This window comes from Sorex fumeus, unplaced genomic scaffold (assembly GCF_029834395.1).
Source record: "Sorex fumeus unplaced genomic scaffold, SorFum_2.1 ptg000122l, whole genome shotgun sequence".
NCBI lineage: Eukaryota > Metazoa > Chordata > Mammalia > Eulipotyphla > Soricidae > Sorex > Sorex fumeus.
The window spans coordinates 41,657,499-41,672,273 of NW_026606179.1; the positions used below are offsets into that span (position 1 = coordinate 41,657,499).

At 37.1% G+C, this 14,775-nt stretch overlaps 1 pseudogene; it reads left to right on the top strand.

The window, feature by feature from the left end:
• The first annotated feature begins 3,929 nt into the window (after positions 1-3,929).
• On the top strand, positions 3,930-6,308 carry LOC130044219 (heat shock protein HSP 90-beta-like; annotated as a pseudogene).
• The last annotated feature ends 8,467 nt before the right edge of the window (positions 6,309-14,775 follow it).

Sequence of the window (14,775 nt, forward strand, 5' to 3'; positions counted from 1 at the left end):
AAATGCCCCTTTCCAACTCAGATAAGGTTCCTGGAAAGTATTTTGTCCCTGGAGAGTGGACTTTTGTAAGGGAGAAGATTTGGATAGCGACACATGTTTATTCTTTGCTCCTTGTATTAGAAGCCATGAGGTTGCCACTCCCAGATCATCACTCTAGAAGCCAGGTGGGATTCCTTGAGAATGTGCTGCCTCCTGAGGGAGTCCCAGGAGTCTCACTCTCATGCCAGTTCTGCTCTCAGAAACAGGTCATTTTTTAATATGCCCGGGTCAGTGTCCTAGCAGTTTATGGCTCCACCAGCTTCTGCACTAGGTCATCAAGCCCAGTTCTCCCCGTCTCTCTAAATTTTAATTACGTTTTCTTCTGGGATCTCAGACCTCTTATAGGTCTAAGAGAAGGCATTTATTTTATGCAACAGCTTCTTACTGTGACTGAATGATGACTTCAAAAACTTATAATTGTTGGAACAAGTATACATTTGTTTATTGTGGTTTTGGGAACACACCTGACCTTGATGAAGGGCTATTCCTAGCATGCTGCTTGGGAGTCATTACAGGTAGTTGTGCTTAAGGGAACTTCCAGTCCAGGCAGGATGAACAACAGCCCCTGCATGCAAAGATGCAAAGCAGGCACACATCTCCCCTGCTCCCTGTTTTTATTACTATGTAAATCATTTATGAAGGATTAAGGAGGCACTAGTATTAGTTGAAGTATCTGTAGGTACATTTGTAAGTGTAAACAAACACCTGTAATGTTTATAGATGGCATTTGTGTTTGGCTGTGGTTTGATTTCCAATTAATCCTAATTTAGAAGCATACATTTATTGAGTATAGGATTATAATCAGAAAAAATTCAGAATGAATTTTATTATATTTATTTCCAAATTTATCCTGTTCTTCACTAACTAAAACAGAATGTGTATCTAACTGACTGTTTACCATCTATCTCTATACAAATATATGTATATATACACATATGTATAGACATATACATACACATATATATTTAATAATATATGTATATATAATAGTCACTAATAAAATCTTGATCCACTTTCTGTTCATAGATCTTGCAAATTGACTTGTCATTCACTGTCTGTATATTCAGTATATCATTAAATTTGATAAAGATTTTATTAATCATTCTGACTATAGTTTATATGATTTACAGGATACCTAGAAGTAGAACCTAACCTAGGCAGTGAATATTTCTGGATTCATTTATTTCTCAATAGTGAGGAATAAATGAATATCCCATCCCATCCATGGTTGTTTTATTTCTTTCAAAATATTGATTAACTGTAATGTTAAGATAGCATAAAATGCAGCTCTAACATCAAATACAGGCTTTGTGATTTCTTTGTTTTGTACCACCCAATTGTTTGCAAACTTGATTTGTTGCTGCTTGCATCCTTTTCTTAATCAGAAAAATTCATGTCACCTGCTGGAAGCTGGAGTTCCCAGGATCCTACAGTGTTTATGCTGACATAGAAATTGCTCACAATTTTTTACCAAGAAGGGTAGCCTTATGAAAATTTGTTAAAGATTCATCGAACTCGACTTGCATTTATCTCAATTGATCGATTACACTTACACCAGCAATTTTCGCATTTGTTACGATACACACAGAAAAGAAAAATAGCGAAGGGTATAAATTAGTTCTTATTTGCTCTAACTACAAACATGAAAGGGAGTACATTAAAGCTAATCATCCTTCTATTACCTTGTCATTGCCACATTTCTGCTGATACATGATGTGAAATGAAAAACAGAGCTTTGGGAGGATGCTGATAATGGAATGCATGAGCAATTGGTGTCTCTCTCCTGCTTGTTTCAGCTTCCTGTCACTGGGGCTATTTAAATCTGGTTCTGAACCAGAGGACTTGGGTCTTTTACAATAAATAATAAGGTCTGAGCATTGAGAATGGGTGAATAATGGGACGCATAAAGGGTTAATATTTTCCAAGTGTGTTTTAATTAATTTTACAATAAGCAGAAATTCATCATCCTTACTGCATTGCTATTATTTAAGGAATTATGTACTCATCCCCATTTAAAAGACACAAAATAGCAGCAGCTAGTAAACACTATTAGCCAGATCTAATTGAACTGAAAATATTCCTGTTAGTATTTAAATTTCCTGAAGACATAATTTTCTTAGGAAAGTGTTCCTAAGAAAAACTTATCTGTTCAGTGGGTGGAACACAGATGAGACTTGTATTTGATCAAGGACTTAGCCGGCAGCCAGACCCTAACCAGAGTTTGCAAATTTTCCCTCTGAGTAAAATGGAGAAACACTGGAGCATTCTGAATGGATCAACTGCATAGTCTGATTACATGGGATGCATTGGTTACTGGTTTTAGAACTAGTAGAGGGAAAGGGGTAAATAAATAAATAGTAGTTTTCCTTTGATTAAAGCAAGAGATTTAGCACAGCAGTAGAGCGTTTGCCTTGCACGCAGCCAACATGGCCAACCCAAGTTCGATTCCTCCACCCCTCTCGGAGAGCCTGACAAGCTACTGAGAGTATCTTGCCCACACGGCAGAGCCTGGCAAGCCACCTGTGATGTATTCGATATGCCAAACACAGTAACAACAAAATCTCCAACGGAGACGTTACTGGGCCCGCTCGAGCATAATCGAGCAAACAAGGGAGGTAGATGTGATGGAGATCATAATCTGGGAATATACAACAAGCAAATGTGAGACAGAAACTAATTAAGAATCTATAAGGACATATCTTCTTTCCAGAGAAGAAAGTTCAGGCAGTGTCTATATCTATCTTATTAAATTTTGATGCAGCTTTTAAGCATTCTGGAAACTTTTGTTTTCTAAAAACTATGAGTATAAAAAGATCTTTGTCCTCAGACTAAAGTGGTTAGTAAAGTAAAAGTAAAGGTAAAGGCCCTCCCGTTGATCATCGATTTGCTCGAGCGGGCCCAGTAACGTCTCCATTGGAGACTTTGTTGTTACTGTGTCTGGCATATCAAATACTCTCGGTAGCTTGCCGGGCTCTCCGAGAGGGGCGGAGGAATCGAACTCGGGTCGGCCATGTTGGCTGCATGCAAGGCAGACGCCCTACCCACTGTGCTATCGCTCCAGCCCCGGTAGCTTGCCATGATCGTATAGTGGTTAGTAAAGTGGTTAAGTAAACATAAAACTATAAACCAAAGGCATTCAATTATAGTCTTAACGAGGTAATATATTTTTTTGTTTATTTGTTTGGGCTGGTGCGGGTAGGGCGTTTGCCTTGCACACAGTCAACATGTCCAACCCGAGTTCGATTCCTTCGCCCCTCTCAGGGAGCCCAGCAAGCTATTGAGAGTATCTTGCCTGCACGGCAAAGCCTGGCAAGCTACCCATGACGTATTCTATATGCCAAACACAGTAACAAGTCTCACAATGTTACTGGGTCCACTTGAGCAAATCAATGAGTAACAAGAGGACAGTGACAGTGACAGTTTATTTGTTTATTTGGGGCCCATAATAGACAGTGGTTAGGGCTTGTTCATGACTCTGTGCTCAGAGATCACTCCTGGCAGGCCTCAGGGAAATATATGTGGTGCTAGGGATTGACCCAGTCAGCCACATTCAGGACCTTGAGAATTGGTAAATAATGGGATGTGTAAAGGATTAATACTTTCAATATGCATTTGAACTGGATGAAATGAAATAGTATACCCCCTGTACTATTTCTCCTGACCCAAGAGAGTATTATTTTATGAAGGTTTTGTACGTAAACCCACTCTCTCTTTAATTAAACAAGTTTTAAGATGGTCTCTCAGGATATTCCAACTCTAGACAGAATCTATTGGTGTATTCAGAAGGAGAAAAGAAATTTTGAGTTGCCTTTTTGAGTTTTTTCAGCATGTGAGCTGGAGTCTGTCTGAGCAACCCTTCTCCTTAGTGTTGACAACATTTATTCTTCAGGATGTCTGAGGAAGTGCATCATGGAAAGGAGGAGGTGGAGACTTTTGTCTTCCAGGCAGAAATGGCCCAACTTAAGTCTATCTCACACTATCAGTACCTTTCGTTCCAACAAGGAAACATTTCTTTGGTATTTGATCAGTAATACTTTTGATGCCTTGGGCAAGATTTGCTGAGAGCCTGGGTAGACCCTTCCAAGCTGGACAGTGGTAGCACTGTATCTATCACTCTATCACTATCATCCCGTTGTTCATTGATTTACTCAAGTGGGCACCAGTAACATCTCCATTTGTCCCAGCCCTGAGATTTTAGCAGCCTCTCCTTACTCATCTTTCCCAATGCTACCATATTGGAGGCTCTTTCAGGGTCAGAGGAATGAGACCCATTATTGTTACTGTTTTTGGCATATCAAATATGCCACGGGTAGCTTGCCAGGCTCTGCCTGCTGGACAGTGGTAAAGAGCCTAAAATTGACATCATCCCGATCCCCCAGAAATGTATCTTGACTCTAGTGGACACATGAATTGGTATGACCAAGACTGCTCTTACAAATAATTTGGGAACCAGTGCCAAGTCTGGCACTAAAGCATTTATGGAAGTTCTTCAGACTGGTGCAGACATCTCCGTGATTGAGGAGTATGTGTTGGCTTTTATTCTATTTATCTAGTTGCAGAAAAAGTAATTGTGATTACAGAGCACAATGATGATAAGCAGTATGTCTGGGGTCTCCTTTACTGTACAGGCTGGCCATGGTGAGCCTATTGACCCAGGTACCAAAGTGATCCTCTATCTTAAAGAGAAGACTTAGAGGAAAAGAGAATGAAAGAAGTAGTGAAGGAGCCACACAGTTTATTGTTATCCCATCATCCTCTCTTTGAGAACAGAGAAAAAGAAATCAGTGATGATGCAGAAGAGGAAAAAGGTGATAAAGAAGAGGAAGGTAAAGACGAGGAAGAGAAGTCCAAGATTGAAGATGTTGGCTCAGATGAGGAGGATTATATAGAAAGAATAAGAGGAAAAAAAGGCAAAAAGATTAAGGAGAAATAGGTTGATCAGGAGGAACTAAATAATACTAAGCCAATTTGGATAAGAAATCCTGATGACATTACCCAGGAGGAATGTGGAGAGTTTTCCAAGAGTGGAGAGTTTTTCTAGACTGGGAAGACCACTTTGCAATAAAGCAATTATCTGTAGAAGGTCTATTGGAATCCAGGGCATTGCTCTTCATCCCCTGCCAGACTCCATTTGAACTTTCTGAGACCAAGAACAACATCAAACACTATGTTCACCATGTACTCATCATGGATAGCTGTGATGAACTGATAGCAGAATATCTGAACTTTATCCATAGTATGGTTGACTCTGAGAATATGCCTCTGAATATTTTTTGAAAAATGCTCCAAAAGTACAGAATCTTGAAGGTCATTCACATTGTTAAGGAGTGTCTTGAGCTCTTCTCTGAGTTGGCAGAAGACAAGGAGAACTACAAGAAATTCTAGAAAGCATTCTCTAAAAACCTAAAGCTTGTAATCGATGAGGACTTCACAAATCCTTCTGAGCTGCTGTGCTATCACAATTCTCGGTCTGGGGATGAGAGGACTCTCATTCAGTGGATGCCTCTCACATGAAGGAGACTCAGAAATTCATTTATTACATCGCACTTGAGATCAAAGAACAGGTTGCCAACTTGGCTTTTCTGGAGCACATATGAAAGCAGGGTCTCGTGTATATGATGGGGCACATTGATGAATACTGTGTGCAGCATCTTAAGGAGTTTGATGGGAAGACCCTGTGCTCAGTTATAAAGGAAGTTCCTGAAGCTGCCTGAGGATGAAAAGAAGAAAAATAAATGAAGGAGAGCAAGGCCAAGTTTGAGAACCTGTGCAAGCTTATGAAGGAAATTTTGAATAAGAAAGTTGAGAATAACATATTGTTTTAATGACAGTTGAGAAGAAAGTTGAGTGATCTTGTGTTTTAACCCTGCTGCATTGTGACTAGCACCTTGGCTAGACAGCCAACATGGAGAGGATCATGAAAGTGCAGGCCCTTTCAGATGACTCTTTGAGGGGCTACATATTGGCCAAAAAGCACCAGGAGATCAACACTGTCACTGTAGAGACACTGCCACTGAAGGCAGAGGTAGATAAGAATTAAGGCTGTCAAGAACCTCACGGTCCTGTTGTTGGGAACTGCAAGGCTGTCCTCTGACTTCTCACTTGAGCACCGCCCAGGTCCAGTTGAAACTGTATTTAGTGCATGATCCCGCTCGGCCTGGACCTAAATGAAGATGAAGTGACAGCTGAGAAGCCCAGTGCTGATGTTCTGATAAGATACCCATTTTGAAGGTGATGAAGATGTATCATGCATGGAAGAAGTAGACTAGAAGTTTCTACCTGCAGATTTGCCCTCTGTATAGTGTCCTATAGTGTCCCAGGCAGTCCTGTGTGATCTTATCCATTTGGCTCTGGTCAGTTTTTCTTTTTACTCCTTTTTTTATATCTTAAAGTAGGATAAGGGGTAGGGTTTCCACTCCCTCCTTCAAATTTGACTACAGGTTTGGATGTTGTGTATTGTATTCGTTTATCATTTTATATATATTTTGTTCTGCAATTAAAGTATGAAAAGCAAAGATGATTCGTTTTCTACCCAAAACAAAAAGGAGAAAATAAAATGCTCTTCTCAACATGGATTTGGTTTTATATATTTGCCATTTGTCCCCTAAAATTTATAAGTCATGCGTGGGATGATACTGGTCTATCCCACTGGTTGCCCACAGCATCATGTCTATGTGTCTAGATCCACAATGCTTGCTACTTGTTTCCTGCATTGAATCTATAAGAGAAGTGTTTGGATTTCATTCAATTCCTTCCTCAGCCTTCTTTTCAGTCTAGTTTATTGTTTCAGCATTAGTTGTGCTATATTGGCAGTCTCCATAGGTCTCTAAGTTTTCATCTATTATTTATCTTTGTATGCTAACCACTTACATGGAAAATTACTTAATTTAAAAGTTATTTGTATTCAATAAAAACTTGATTATAATATAAGATTATCATTTTATGAAGTTATGCATTTTTGTAACATCTCCATTGGAGACTCTGCATTTTTAGTAACTAGTAGTCAAATATAAAATTACACTTTTCTAGGATCTATTTCTTGAAGCATCTTTTACAAATTGAACTTCAGCCTCTGTGTCAGTCATACTCTTTCTCTTCTGAGTTTACATATTATTTTGTCTGAAAGGCAAATAACACATTGTTTTAATGACAGTTGACAATGTTCAAGCTACTTAATTACAAATATATCATACATATTTGACAAAATATATATAAAACGATAATAGCCTTTATTATATACTATATTTTACATTCATAAATTCAATTGTTATTATGCATCCACTTCCATTCAATTAAGTAATTTTTGTGTTTTAGAATCAAATTACTTTTTAACTCTCTCAAATAACTTTGCCCGCATTCACCATTCATTTAGACTATCCATCATGCTAAAATATGTTTCAATGTTGACTTTTGATCCCAGAAATTGAAACATCTGATAGAACAGATTAAAAAATAAATAAATAACTGGAAACATCTCACCAAAAGTATCAGTATTCTAAAAACATTTGTAGTTTTTATTTTTTTTTAAACTAAAAGAAAATCCTTGAGAAGAGCTATTGTAGGAGTCTTACTGCTATAGTTTTCACACTTAACACAATGCCAAGCAAGAAGTAAAGGCCAAATAAAAATTTATTCTCTTCAGTGAAGAATGATTCTTGAAATTAATATTGACAGTGTGTTTTACCAAAAATAATTTTAATGAATATTTTCTCTTCCCTGACCACATCCAGATTTGTGTTACTTTGGACATTTTATAGATATATAAATATGTATGCCTTTGTAACATGTTGAATTGAGTTTTCAAAAAAAGAAATCTCATTCACTTAGGAAAAAAAGCAAAACAAAACAATAGCCATTACTTGGAACTTGGGAAATTTCTTGCAAACTTCAGTTCTTTGGAAGTTATTTTTTTATCTATTTTGGTATATGAAGCGATGACAATAGCAATTTTATTCTGTCATGATCTTGTGGTTTAGAAATTTGGGCGGGGCACAGCTGAGTAATTCTTTTCAACATGGTGTTGTCAGATATTACTCAAAGGGACCAAGATATTTTCTGTCACTTTTCTCGTGCCCCAATAGAGGTGATTCTCCCCTCTGCCAGGAGGACCTCAGAAACACTGAACTTCTTAGATCAGTATGTTTATATTCAAGAATGATTTTTATAATAAAGCAGAGGTGGCCAGAGCTATAGTAAAGTGGGTAGGGCATTTGCCTTGCATGTGGCCAACCCAGGTTTGGTCCCCGGCATCCCATATGGTTCCCCGAGCACCACCAGGGGTAACTCCTGAGTGCAGAGCCAGGAGGCACCCCTAAGCATCATTGGGTGTGACCCCCCATCCCCCCAAAAAGCAGTAAATAAATCAGAAGCTCGTACCTTTTATGAAATAGTCTCAGAAGTGACATAAGGTTACTTCTGCTATTATTTTAATAACTAGAGCAGTTGCAAGCCCATTAAGATTCAAGGAGGTTTACTATATCTTTCATTTGGAGCACAGTTAAATATACAGTTATAGGTAAAATTAGTATGATGATAGTATATAATAAGAATTCTATAAAAATGGTATATATCTCTAAGAATAAAGTTAAACACCATATTCTTGGTCAAACTATCAACTGTCAACTATATTTTATGTGATAGTTGTAAAACTATGTCACATCATTCTGAATTCTTCCTCACATGCCAAAATTCAAGGTGAAAGATGTACCAAGTCAGATAAAAGGAAATCATGAGGAGGCACTTTGTGTTGTTGAGCTGTCTGGGCTGGGTATGATTAGAGTTGTGAGCCAAATAATTCCCCAATTTCACAGGTTGCTTCAGGAATTACTTAAGAAAGATTTTCTGCTCATCTCTTTGGGTGAAGAAAAGAAAAAGCTTTACCTATTCATGGTTTTAGGTGACTTACCCTAAAATCATTTATATGGTTTCTGTATTTCAGCTTGAAGACATGAGAATAATATACAATGAGTAAGTTGAACCTAGAGAGACTGTGTAGCAACTGATCTCAACTTTGCAAAACAAAGCATTGTGTAGGAGTGAGGGGAGAGAGAAGGCACAAATTTGAAATGTGGGATCTCAACTAGAACCGTGTTTAATTTTTGTAACCTGTAAGTTATTAACTTGTCTCAAAGGTAATGACTTGACTCAAAATAAAGAAGGTGATTCATTTTTTCCCTAGAAATCTTCCTTGAGAATTTAATAGAGGATGAATGGTTTAGTTTCTAGAATCAGGAAAGCAGAAAGCCCAATACTAGGTTCAATCACTCTCACTGTGTCCTCCCCTTAACTAAGTGAAATAGCCCATATGATACCCATTTGTCTCACCAATTGAGTGGATATGATAATAATATGAAACAAATAGAATTTTTTAATTAGGTAAGTGGTAAATGTATGTATTAAAGGAGAGTACCGGATATCTGGCAGTTTAGTTTAAGTTTTACCAATTAGGTCTTGTTGCTATAATTGTGCCAATGCTGTTCACTTACTACTAGGTCCTGTGATTCTACTGCAGACATGATTCCAGGAATTTCAATAATAGACATGGTCACTCGGTAATACTAATGGACCAAAACAAGACAACTCCATCATCAAATCTAAACATTGGTAAAATACAAACATTGCCCCCAAGATAAGCAGAATTTTTTAAAAAATTCAAAAACAAATACAGACTCTATGGGAACAGAGAGATAGAATAGAGGTCAAAGCACTTGGTTTGAATATAGCTGCTCTCAGTTCAATCCCTGGAACCATTTGGATCATGGAACACTGCTGGAAGTGAACCCTGGGTCCCTAAATGACCCTTGAGCACCCACTGAGCACAGAGCCAGATTAGCCCCTAAGAACTGCTGGATGTGACCCAGGCCCACCCCTCACCCCCAAACAAATACAGCTTTAGTCCCTCTTTAGTTTGACCTCCCCACAGCTCACATTAATCATGACACCCTGTGCAAAACTGCTTCTCTGGACTCACACAAACCCAATAGGGTACAAATTCTCTAAATTCTTCTAATATGCTTTCACTGAGATATCTCATAATTCACCATAACTTGCATTCCACTATGTTGTGAGTATAATAAATTGATTTTTTCACTTTAAAAAATGTATTTGTTATAGTTTATAAAGTTACAATGAAGTTTGATAGACAAACATACTACCCCACCACCATCTCCAAAGTGTCCACAATCTTCCACTTCTATCTTTATGTGCCTTCTAGTTTGGTCTTGCTCCTCCCACCCTTCCCCTGCATTGTTTGTTAATTGATTCTGTAGTTCAGTGTCAAAGGTTTATCATTGTTCAGTACTGTCTATGTTCTTAAATTTTATACTCCAAATATTCTACAGATGATTAAGATCATCCTGTACTTGACCTTTGCCCTTGACTCATTCTATTTAACATATCTTAAAGTTTCATACATGCTGCAGCAAATTTTTCTTATAGTTGTATTGTATTCCACTATGTATACATATTACAACTTCTTGATCTATACACCCATACTTAGATATTTGGGTTGTTTCATATTTTGGCTATTATGCTGCAATGAACCCGGTTGTGCACATGATATTTTATATTGATATTTTTGTTTGAATGAATGAGTTTCACCAAGACAATGTTCACGAAAGACAAACTAGTCCCTGATGTTCCATTTGCTCTCTATGAAATGATCATCTCCGAATGCAGTAGTTATGTGTACGTGGGTCATGAACTCAAAATGAGGAATGACTTGGTGCCAGAACTGCGCAGGAGGAAGAGAGCAGCATGGAACGCCTTCAAGAATGTTCAAAGAAGTTGTTAAGAGGACAAAGAACCTCCGGGTCTGAGCACATCTTTTTGACTACACCATTCTTCCTACACTAACATACGCCTCAGAGACCTAAACCCTATGAAAACAGGATGAGAACGCTATTCAGATCACCCAAAGAGAAATCGAAAGAGCTATGCTTGGAGTATCATGCTTCACTCAAGTGAGAGAAAGAATCGAAGATCAGGGACACTGCCTCGTTTGCCAAGGTGTCAAAAATTAGATGCGCCGGACACATAATGCGATTTGGAGACCACCGCTGGACTAGAGCTCTATTCTAACATTTTTTAGAAACCTCTATCCTTTCTTTCAGAGAGGCTGAACCAAATGACATTCCTACCCACAGTGAATGAGGGTTCCTTTTTCACCACATCCCCGACAACACATTTTTTTATACATGCCATTCTCACCGGAATGAAGAGATATCTCACTTGATTTGAATTTCCCTAATGACAAATGATGATAATCACATTTTCATAGGTCTACTAACCTTCTGTATGTCTTCTTTGAAGAAGCCACTGTTCAGGACAGGAGGGATAGTATAGCAGGGAGGGCATTTGCCTTGTACACTGCAACCCTGGGTTCAATCCCTGACAAATCACATGATTTCGCAAGCACTGCCATGAGTAATTCCTGAGTACAGAGCCAGGAGTAACCCCTGAGCATCTCCAGGTGTGACCCAAAAAGCAAAAAAAAAAAAAAAAAATCCCTGTTTATCTCCTTTCCCCACTTTTGGATGGGTTATTGGATATATTTTTTGAGCTTTGTATACCTTATAATATTGGATAATGGTCTCCTTTGCCTGATGTACTTTATGCAAATATGTTCTCCCCTTCAGTAGCTTTACAATAGGATGTTGTCCATTAGTTTATTTATTTTTTGTTGCCTTTGACTCTTGACTAGAATCACTGAAAACCCCTCTAAGGTCAATTTTGTGGGGGTGGGTTCTGACTTTTTTCAACAATACCTGTATGCTGAGTGGTTTGATGGTTGCCTGCTAACAGCATGACTGTATGCAAAGTGCTTACTGTAGTGATCAAAATAATAAATTTTATTACTGGCACGAGAATTTGTTTGATGAATGCTGGATCTTTTTTTACCTTTTTCTTTCAGTCCTTGGGAGCATAGTACACACAGAATTCTTGTAGTTGCAGGAATAACTGCTTTTACAGAGTGATGCCTCACTATGGTAGTATAAGCAAGAGAACTTTACTGACAGAAAAATAGAGACTGTATATGTATGTGTATCAGATATGGGATAAATGCATGATGGGTAGTAGGGGCATAGGCAATTTTCTCGAGATATTTATTTTGCAGGAAAACTTCTACCTGAAAGACTACATCTGATATATTAAGAGCACTAATGGTAGTCAATGAATTACAAATAACTGCATAGGCATAATGATAGTTCCTTGCTTTTTCTAGACACAAAGTTCAAGTGAAAATTTTATGGTAATTTATGTTTGGGAAATTTGAAGGCAGTTCAGAGTCAATGGTAATTTAGCTTACTACATGATCAGTATCATTGATTACATAATCAGCATATTAGCAAATGCATTCAAAATTTTCTAATATTCATGAAGCTTTAAAATTTCGCTAAGAGACATCGTTAAAGTACATTGGGAAGAGTTGTATGTTCTTAATTGGGAATTTCAATGAATGTACTAGCTTGCATAGATACTTTCCTTTTTTGCTTGTTAGATACTTTTCAAATAGTTTCCCCACTTAAGTAATCTGAAACATGCTGAACACTAAGCCAACACATCTTTAATGAAAGAAAAAAATTATGCAACATATATAGTAGAGTTTATGGGTGTCACTGGTTAGAAATGTGCCACACATGGCTTGAAAATACCCCCATTTGAATCATACCTTGTCCACCTTCAAATCTCTTAACATTAGATTTGTGAAAACTAAAGAAAACATTCGATGAGACTAAAACCTACCTGAACTTTTTATTCCTGACCCTGTTCTTTGCACTTATAGCTTCAGTGATTATGTAAAATCTTTTGCATCTTAAATGTTTTAATTTAAAATCCAAGACTTTAAATTAAATTAAACATTTAGTTAATGATCATGCAAAGTGAGAAAAATACCATATTATCAGAACTTAGTGTTATTCAATTTGAGACGAGTTATCTTTCTCTAAAAATGTGTTTAAGATAAAGCATTAGTTTTTTGGTTTATGGCTTCACCTTCTCCCAGAACCAGAGATATTCTTTTTAAAAATTCGTTTGTTTGTTTTGGGGTGACATGTAATGATATTCAAGGCTTCTTTCTTGCTTTGTTTACTTCACTCCTGGCAGTGCTCAGGAGACCTATGGTTTCGGGATGAAAATTGGGTGGGTCACAATGCAAGGAAAAGACCTTAATTTCTGTACTATCTCAACAGCTCAAATCAGCAGTATTCTTGAAAGTTCTTGAATCTGATATCTAAGGGTTCTAAGTAGGAAAATCAGTGTATTCTTGGATACCCAGAGATATAGAATCAGAATATCTTAGCATAATTAGAATTTCTTACTCCAAAGATGTGAAGTCCTCTCACCAACATAATAGACATCTTTATGCAGGTAATGAGTTTTGCAGTATAGTACTTAATTTAGTGCAATACCCACTGTAGGTAATTAATTCATGTTCATTTGAATCAAAAGAAATACCAATTTCAGGTCCCTATGAATCATTAACTCTGATCATATTTTTGCCTTTCATGATCTCTTGAACTTCTTTTTTGCAAAACATTCCTCTATTTTTCATACCCTATAAAAGATTCTTTAAATCGCTGAGTGGTAGCATAAATAGAGTTACAAGATGTAGTGTTATCTACTGCAGAGGGCCTGTGGATCAATGATTGTGTTGGAGTCCAGTGAAATTGGTATCCTAGCCACAAAGTTTATATCCATTAGCAAAGTTGGAGATAAATTGTTGTAGGTCCCATTTTTCTCAGTAGCTTCTGCCTTTTAAAATAAAGTACAAATACTTATTTTCTAAAAGGACATTTGAAACTTCTATACAAATAGAACCGAGGGAAAAAATGACAAAGTGTTTCATTATCCCATTCTCCCACTCAACAAACACAATTTGTTTAATATTATTGGATTCTGTAAGCCAATGACAAACAGATATTTGTTTTTGTTTTCTACCCTGGACTAATTTTATTCTTGTGAAACACCTGTTTGGCATTTAATCTTCTAGACTAACAGGTCATTACTCATTTCTTTATGAACAAAATTATTCACATCAGTATAAATAAAGTCTGTAATATTATTCTCTCAAATGATTGAGACTTCAACAAAAGAATAATGAGTAACTTTCTCTAATCTTATTTATTGTTTATGGACCATGCCAACACTTTCAATGTATTATGACATCCAACAGGAAAGCATTACTTCTAGTCCTACTGCTACAGATAAACACACATTCTTAATATATATATTGTATACACACACATACATATTGTATATATCAAGATATAGTTATTATCAAGATAGATATATCCTCCAAGCTGATATATATGTGTATATATGTGTTCTCAGAGCTGCATAATTTCTATAGTTCATTCAAAGATACTAAAATATTTATTGTTCTATTCTGTTTTCGACGTCACTTCTTTAAAATATTTTCTTTGGCCACAAGCAGCTGTGCTTAGAGCTTCTAATATTCATGAAGCTTTAAAACTTTGCTAAGAGAGGTAGTTTGAGTACATTGGGAGAAATAGGGTGTTCTTAATTGAGAATTTCAATGAATGTACTAGCTTGTATAGTTAGGTACTTTGCTCAGGAATCAGTAATCACTTCTGGTGGGATCCTGGGACCTATATAGTTCTGGAATCAAACCCAAGTAGGCTGTCTATAAGGTAAGAGCCTTACTCACTGTACTATCTCTCAAGTTCTTTGTTTTGATATGCTTTTGGACATTATAATCAAACTATAGCATTTGGT